The sequence below is a fragment of the Phyllobates terribilis genome, unplaced genomic scaffold (assembly GCF_046119375.1).
Source record: "Phyllobates terribilis strain yellow unplaced genomic scaffold, ASM4611937v1 Scaffold_8__6_contigs__length_399053987, whole genome shotgun sequence".
Taxonomy (NCBI): domain Eukaryota; kingdom Metazoa; phylum Chordata; class Amphibia; order Anura; family Dendrobatidae; genus Phyllobates; species Phyllobates terribilis.
The window spans coordinates 299,519,438-299,528,506 of record NW_027362768.1 but is presented as its reverse complement, the minus strand read 5'-3'; positions in this window follow the sequence as shown (position 1 = coordinate 299,528,506).

Sequence of the window (9,069 nt, the reverse complement as noted above, 5' to 3'; positions counted from 1 at the left end):
ATAACGCTCCATGCAGGCTGTTCCCCACACATAATGCCCCACGCAGGCTGTTCCCCCCACATAATGCCCCACGCAGGCTGTTCCCCCCACATAATGCCCCATGCAGGCTGTTCCCCCCCATATAGGATGTCACCCCCGCTTATAATGCCCCATGCAGGATGTCACACCCCCCCTCCCTTATAATGCCCCATGCAGGATGTCACCCCCCCTTATAATGCCCCATGCAGGATGTCACACCCCCCTCCCTTATAATGCCTCATGCAGGATGTCACCCCCCCTTATAATGCCTCATGCAGGATGTCACCCCCCCTCCCTTATAATGCCCCATGCAGGATGTCACCCCCCCTTATAATGCCCCATGCAGGATGTCACACACACCCCCCTCCCTTATAATGCCCCATGCAGGATGTCACCCCCCACCCCCTTATAATGCCCCATGCAGGATGTCACACATCCCCACCTCAACCCCCTCCCTTATACTGCCACAGGCCTCCATACAATAAGAACAAAAAAATCAAATACTCACCTCACGTCTCACCTGCTGCCGCTGCTCCGGACTCCAGCGTTGCCGGCCTCATCCCGCTCTGCGCTGTGACTGCTCAGGAGAGAGCGCGGTGTAAAGATGTCACCGTGCCCTCAAAACCTGAGACGTCACAGTGCAGCAGCCGCGGAGGATGCAGGAGCTGCGGCGGAGGCATGGGGAGGGGTAAGTATTGTGCCGGGGCCCTGAACAAGCGGAGGGGAGCGGGCGCTGACACCGATCTCCTCCGCTCACGGGTCCCATAGCGCGCGGGGGTGCCCGACGGTGAGGGCCCCCCCGCCTGCTCAGGGCCCCGGCATTTGACGCCGGCCCTGCGGGGGCCCCATGAGGAGACGCACAAGAGGGGGGCCCCAACGGGGCTCCGAGGGGGCCCCAACCAGCCGGGTCCCATACTGGAGTCAGGACAGTCATGCCCTGATGGCAGCCCTGCTGGAGGCTGGAGGGGCCCCCTCTCCCTCGGGGCCCCCGTTCAATGAACGGGCTGCACGGGCGGTAGGTCCGCTCCTGCTTCTTCCCCTGACATCACCCCTACCCTAATACAAAATACCAAGGATTGTCTGTCTGCTGTCTCTAACATCATGTCCTCCCTCTATCTTAAACTGAATCTCAACAAAACTGAACTTCATGTGTTAATCCCCTGTAACGGGGGTCAGGGTGGCAGTCGGTGGTGAATGGCATGTCAGTTTCAGTGATTAAATCCTCACCCTGGCCCGCTACAGAAAAAGGGGACCGGAGAATCCCTGGGTGTGTGCGTGTTGTGGTGTCTCCGTGGAGGATACCTCCATACTCACTTCTGTCTCGCCGTCCCGGATGTTGAGTCCCCATAGCAAGGGGCCGCGGACGTGAACAGATCCGGCATTCAAATATACTTTCTCGACGGTATCAGTCTCCTGAACCCATAGCCGTGGGAAAGCTCATAGTACCTCACTAGGCTGTACGTAATGGGGCCGGACATGGCTCCTCCCCCCACGCTCTGCAGCTCTTCACAAATGCGCTGCTCCCGCCTTTTCTTCTCGGCGATTACCCCCGCGATCCACCGTTCCTCCTCCTCTCTGGGGGTTCTCACCACTTCCTGGTAAGTAGGGGGTTGGGGGCTTGGTCCGGTACCCGCGTAGAGACTCACCGCCGCCACGGTCACCAGAGCTGGCTCTCCATCATCCGCAGGCACCGCCGCTGCCGTTGTTTCTCCGGCCGCCTCATCTGGTACCAGTACCTCGCTTGCTTCCTTGCTCGTGATCACAAGCCCCTTTATGGCCTCCGCCAGAGAGACGGTATCCCCCCGCGAAAGGTGGAAGGGATACCAGCCCGGTACAAAAGGTAGGTCGCTCTCCATGGGATAGTCATGGAGATCAAAGGCTCCCCAGCGACCGCCTGGTCACTCCTCTTTCTCCTGGCGCTCCCTGCGCCGGTTCCACTCCATCCTCCCGAGGCCACCATGATGAGACTTGAGACATGTTCCCAGGCTGTTGCTGCTTCACTGTCTCTTCCAGCAATGGCGCCACACTGTTTAGCACAAGGGATCCTCCTTCCAGGCTCCGCCTGTCAGTGGGTGGAGCCGCCTGTCCGTGAGTGGAGCCGCCTCCACCAATTCCTCCCGCTCTGACTCTGGTTCTGGAATCTTCAATGGTGGGCGGGGGTTATTTCTTCTCTGCGCCTTTCGCAGGAGGGCACCGCTCACAGGGGGTCGTAGTCTCAGCCCGGCCCGGCATCCATGCCATACAGTTTTTCGTGCCGCTTTGCGCTCAGAACGCCCACGATGGGCGGAGCTATCGCCAGCCTCCGCGCCATCATCTGCCATCTTGGGACTCACATTGCCGGCCGCCATCCTGAGATCGCCATTTTCGTCCGCCATCTTGGTTTGCACGTTTTCCACTTCTTTCTGTTTTATCTGTTTATCTCCAGGCGCCTCATCTGAGCCAGGGGCATTTTTCTTGCGGTCCTTATCCGGCATCTTCGCTCTCTTGCCACAGGACCTGTTCACCCTGCAGTTTGGATGCGAGGACTTCGCATCCTGCTGACTACGCCAAATGTAATGGGGGTCAGAGTGGCAGTCGGTGGCGAGTGGCATGTCAGTTTCAGTGATTAAATCCTCACCCTGGCCCGCTACAGAAAAAAGGTACTCGGAGAATCCCTGGGTGTGTGTGTGTTGTGGTGTCTCCGTGGAGGATACCTCCATACTCACTTCTGTCTCGCCGTCCCGGATGTTGAGTCTTTTAGCCTTCAGAAGGAGAAAACCAGACCAGCTTAAACACATAAAAACTTCTTTACTCGCAACCACAGTCACATGCAGGGAGTAACAAGTGATAGTCTCTTTGTGATCTCTTCACATACAGCGGCACTTTATCAGCGATGAAAGACATGGACACCGATTTGGACATGAAGACCAACGCCGAGCGCGCCAACTCTCTGGGTAACTCCATTCTCTGTCCCACCACCTGACCTGCTTGGATCCACCTCCCTGATGAGGCTGTCCTGTCTTGGCACGTAAGGTGAAGTTCCCACATTGACCTCTCCATGTACATCTGTTCCTGTTGTCCCCGCTGTCTAGACTGTTCGGATTCACCTTCCAGATAAGGCTGTCCAAAAACTCCCAGACTGTGACACACACACCCTTCTCCTGTACTTTCTCCTGTGTCCTCTTGACACGTCCTCACTAGTCACTGTCCCTCACTCAACTCACTCTGCCTGCAATCAGGAAGTGACTCCTTTCTTCACTAAACTTGCCACTCCCACACTGGAGCAGCTCCTAAACCCCTTAACTCTTTCCCAACCATAACGGCATGCTCTGTGTGCTACAGTGCCCACCTCTGCACTACTTCTTCTATCAATCTAATAGTCTACCCGCACCAACCTATATTGAACCTATAAGTAACCCATCAGACATTAGATCATATGATTGCTCATATATAAAAATAGAACACAGCATTATGAGGGAAGAGGCGCATGACCGTCCCGGTCACCCTTTAACACCCCTCTACTAACCTAACTCTACTTAATGTCAAAATTACCTTGGAAGGTGCAACCATAACTCCCAAGCAGCACGCACGCTGCCTTAGGGTCAAATTCGACACTAAACTTTCTTTTATTCCCTATATCGATCACTCACTCGCTCTTGCCACCTGCATCTTAAAAACATCTCCAGAATCCGACCTTTTCTCATCTTTGAAACTGCTAAAACTCTTATTGTCGCTCTTATTCACTCTCGTTGGACTACTGCAACTCTCTTCTGATCGGTCTCCCTCTTAATAAACTTTCTCCTCTCCAATCCGTCCTGAATGCAGCAGCCAGGGTTGTATTTCTGTCCAGCCGCACCACCGATGCCTCCATCTTGTGCCAGTCATTACACTGGTTTCCCATTCGCTACAGGGTCCAATATAAACTCATCGCTCTCACCCACAAAGCTCTCCACAGTTCTGCACCGCCTTATATCTCCTCTCTCATCTCTGTCTATCACCCTACACGTGCCCTCTGTTCTACAAATGACCTAAGACTAACATCCCCCATAATCCGAAGCTCGCACCTCCGACTCCAAGACTTCTCTCGTGCTGCGCCAGTTCTCTGGAATGCTCTACCCCAGATGATCCGACTGATGCCTAGTCCCCACGTCTTCAAGAACACTTTAAACACCTATCTCTTTAAACAAGCCTACCACCTCAACTACTCAGTAAACTACCTTTCCCCTGTTCCCTCCTTCTAAATATTATTCAGAATCTGTTTCCTACTATTCATCTGTCTCCACACCCTCCATGCACATGATGACGATACTTGAGTATTGCACTTAAACATACTGGCTGATGACCGGATCATGCAGCCTTATATGAAAATTCCTATTATAATTGCTAGACCTGAAATAACAAGCACTTTTCACCTATTGTGTCCCCCCATTTCCTTGTAGATTGTCAGATTGCGAGCAGGGACCTCACTCCTAATGTAACTGTTTAAACTGTCTTACCTGTATTGAATTTATTGTCTGTACATGTCCCCGCTTAATTGTAAAGTGATGCAGAATATGTTGGCGCTATATAAATAAAAATTATTGTATTATAATAAGCACGCATTTTTTCCTTGCAACATAAATTGGAGGTTGAGCAGCCAACCTTTTGTCTATTGCAACATCATTGTGCTGTCCTTGATTACCAATGTAATGCATAAAAGAAGTTTTTGCTATATAATCTAAGAGCAGCGTGATGTAGGTTACGAAACCCCGATTCTAGCGATGTTTCATTTAATAGGTTTTTTGTTGCAGTTTCAATACAATCTGTGTTTTATCAGCAGGAGATTCATTAAAGGACTAGGTGTCTTGTGCCTCCTAGTCAACTGCTCTGTACAACCCCGCCCCCACCATTGATTGGCAGTTTTATGTCAAGTGTACAGAGACAGCTGCCAATCAGTGGTGTAGCCAAGATTATACAGGGGTCAGCTATCTGAGCACTGCTAAATCTACAGCAGAGCAAAAAGGCATTGTATCAAAATGACAGCCTGAAGACCAGCAAGTAACACATCAGAGTAATCAGGGTCTCAGCCCCCACATCATAAACCTGATGACAGGTGTCAAAATGGCAGCAATTCCCCCTTCTCCTTAGAGACCTCATTTTCTATACTAAATTCCTCCAGGAATTCATCTAAGGGTGTAGTGACCTTTTTGAACCCACAGATGCTTTGCTGAACTCATTCACATGGGCACACTGCAGTGCTCAGAAGGGAAGGAACGTCATTTTGATGCGCAGAATTTGTTGAAATGGTTTGAGGGTGCTATGGCACATTTGTAGAGGACCAGCTGAGGAAAAGCAGATAGCTGGGAGTTGGTGTTATTATTCTGGGAAGGGGACAATATCCATAAAGGTTCCCAGCCTATTAATATCAGCTTACAACTGTCTGTTTAGCAGGCTGGGAAGGGATCATGGATATTGGACCCCTCCCAGACTAAACACCAGCCCTCAGCTACCCCAGAAATGGCGTATTCATTAAATGCGCCAATTCTGGCACTTAGCCTTGGCTCTTCCTGCTTTCCCCGATGTGTTGGCAAGACAGGTAATAGTTTATGGGGTTGATGTCAGCTGACATCAAGCCCATAGGTTAGTAATGGAGGGGGGTCTATCAGACACCCCCATTACTAACCCAGTAAATGAAAAGGAAAAAACTTTATTTGAATAAAGACTCCCCCACACATTCCCTAGTTTACCCATTATTAAAAATAAAGCCTCCACAGATCTGACATCCAACTAGGTCCCACGTCGTACACAATCTCACAGGTGATCACGTCAGTAACCTCATCGCCCATGAGCTATGACCGCGAGAAAGAGACAGCAGAGGTTGCATGCAGTCATTTCTCATGGGTGTAACGTCATCGCCTGTGAGAAATGACCATAACCCCTGCAGTCTCTTCTCCATGTCACATTAGCAGAGCCCTAGAGGTGCCAGAACAGCAGGAAACACCCCTGCACCCCATGCGGTACTCTGAAGCGATCCGTAAAGCAAATGCTAGGTTTTTCTGGACAGGTGAATGGTACATTTCATTTCTTAATATTCCCCTTTTGGAACATTCAGCACCTTTTCCTGCCATGCAGATTGGGGACAAGCAACAGGAAATATCCTGGTACAATCCAGGCAACTTCAGTTCCAATATTCAAAGACGGAACCAATGTAGAACGCATACATCTCCTCCACGCCAGAGCCTTTGACTAATGGAACATAAGATAATTGCTACAAAATTAACAGAAGTAAAAAAAAAAGTAGAAAAGAGAAATTTGGTAACAAAAAAAAAAAAAAAAAAAAAAAAAAAAAAAAAAGGGTATAAAAATTCAGTGAGGTCTGTTACTCTACCACTGAGGTCTGCAATCCTTACACACTAGCTATAGCGCTACTAGGCACTTTTTTGGTTTTACTTACAATTGTGGCCAACACCACATCTGCCTCCCTAATAAAAAAAAATTGCAGTTTTTAGTAGCTTTTTTTTTTTTCATTTAGTACAGGAACACCAGCACCAATAATTTAGCAGCAGTCCACAGGATCCACAAAGTAAGAAAGGTGTAAAAAAAAAAAAAAAAAAAAAAAAACACCGCACAGAGTTTTAAAAACAATGACTGATCAGTGCTTTTTTTTTTCCTATCAGTTTGGTTTCCAGTCCTTGAAGGGAACCTCTGAAGAGCAGGGATGCCATTAGCTTAACATATTCTTCCAGTAATATGTCAGTTCCAGAGAACTTGAGGGCTCATTCCACCTGGGCCATGGCGACCTCCTGGGCTGAGAAGGCGTTAGTGTCTATCGACAAGATACGTAAGGCAACATGGTCATCTCCTGCCAAATTCTATAAAAATTGCCAGCTTGATCTGTCTTCATCTGCTGATCTATCCTTTGGTAGAAAGATGTTACAAGCTGTGATCCCTCTCTAACATGTCTGTTCTACAACCCTTGGCAAAAAATTATGGAATCACCGGGCTCGGAGGATGTTCATTCAGTTGTTTAATGTTGTTGAAAAAAAGCAGATCATAGACATGGCACAAAACTAAAGTAATTTGAAGTGGCAACTTTAGGGCTTTAAGAAACACTAAAAGAAATCAAGATTAAAAATGTGGTACTCCGTAAGGGTAATTTTTTTTCAGACAAGCAGAGGGAAAAAATTATGGAATCACTCTAAATTTTCATTTCCAAAACCAACACCTGCATCAAATTAGATCTGCTCGTTAGTCTGCATCTAAAAAAGGAGTGATCACACCTTGGAGAGCTGTTGCACCAAGTGGACTGACATGAATCATGGCTCCAACACGAGAGATGTCAATTGAAACAAAAGAGAGGATTATCAAACTCTTAAAAGAAGGTAAATCATCACGCAATGTTGCAAAAGATGTTGGTTGTTCACAGTCAGCTGTATCTAAAATCTCGACCAAATACAAACATGGGAAGGTTTTTAAAGGCAAAAATACTGGTAGACCAAGGAAGACAAAGCGTCAAGACCGGAAACTTAAAGCAAGATGTCCCCAAAACAGGAAATGCACAAAACAAATGAGGAACAAATGGGAGGAAACTGTAGTCCATGTCAATGACCGAACTGTAAGAAACTGCCTAAAGGAAATGGGATTTACATACAGAAAAGCTAAACATAAGCCATCATTAACACCTAAACAGAAAAAAACAAGGTTACAATGGGCTAAGGAAAAGCAATCGTGGACTGTGGATGACTGGATGAAAGTCATTGAGTGATGAATTGCAAATCTGTATTGGGCAAGGTGATGATGCTGGAGCTTTTTTTGGTGCTGTTCCAATGAGATTTATAAAGATGACTGCATGAAGAGAACATGCAAATTTCCACAGTCATTGATATGGGGCTGCATGTCAGGTAAAGGCACTGGGGAGATGGCAGTCATTACATCTTCAATAAATGCCCAAGTTTACATTGATATTTTGGACAGTTTTCTTATCCCATCAATTGAAAGGATGTTTGGGGATGATGACATCATTTTTCAAGATAATGCATCCTGCCATAGAGCAAAAACATTCCTTGAAAGAAGACAAGTTCAATGTCAAGGCCTGCAAATAGTTCAGATCTCAATCCAATTGAAAATCTTTGGTGGAAGTTGAAGAAAATTATCCATGACAAGGCTCCAACCTGCAAAGCTGATCTGGCAACAGCAATCAGAGAAAGTTGGAGACAGATTGATGAAGAATACTGTTTGTCATTCATTAAGTTCAAGCCTCAGACTGCAAGCTGTTATTAAAGCCAGAGGTGGTGCAACAAAATACTAGTGATGTATTGGAGTGTTCTTTTGTGTGTTTTTCACGATTCCATAATTTTTTCCTCAGAATTGAGCAATTCCATAATTTTTTCCCTCTGCTTGGTCTGGAAAAAAAATACCCTTACTGAGTACATTTTTAATCTTGATTTCTTTTAGTGTTTCTTAAAGCCCTAAAGTTGCCATTTGAAATGACTAGTTTTGTGCCATGTCTGTTATCAGCTTTTTTTCCAACATTAAACAACTGAATGAACATCCTCCGAGCCTGGTGATTCCATAATTTTTGCCAGGGGTTGTATATAGATGTCTCAGGTGGTGCAGTCATGGAAAGAGGGGGAAAAAAAACAAACCAAAAAAAAAAAAAAAACACCTTACTTACTGGTAATGGTATTTTACAGAACCCATGACAGCACCTTACATTCCCTCCCTTTCATCACTAATGGTGTGCACTATGCAGAGGACAGGCACCACCTTTTTATTCAGTACATTTCCTGTCCTTGGTGGGCGGATATCCTCTCAGGTGGTGCTGTCATGGGCTCTGTAAAATCCCATTACTGGTAAGTAACTAAGATTTTTTTTTAGCTTTACAGGTAGGGTACTAGTATAGCAGACATCAAAATTTTTGATCTTATTTGCTCTTGTACCACTTGTGGGGCCGCTGTTCTCTAAGCAGCGTTGCATATTGCTAATCAGAGTCTGTGCTAAATTGATACTAATCTGAGCACTGTGCCTGCAGGATGCACACACAGAAGTGGTGCAGGAGAAAAAATATTGAGGACAGATCGGGCTTGTAAGAAG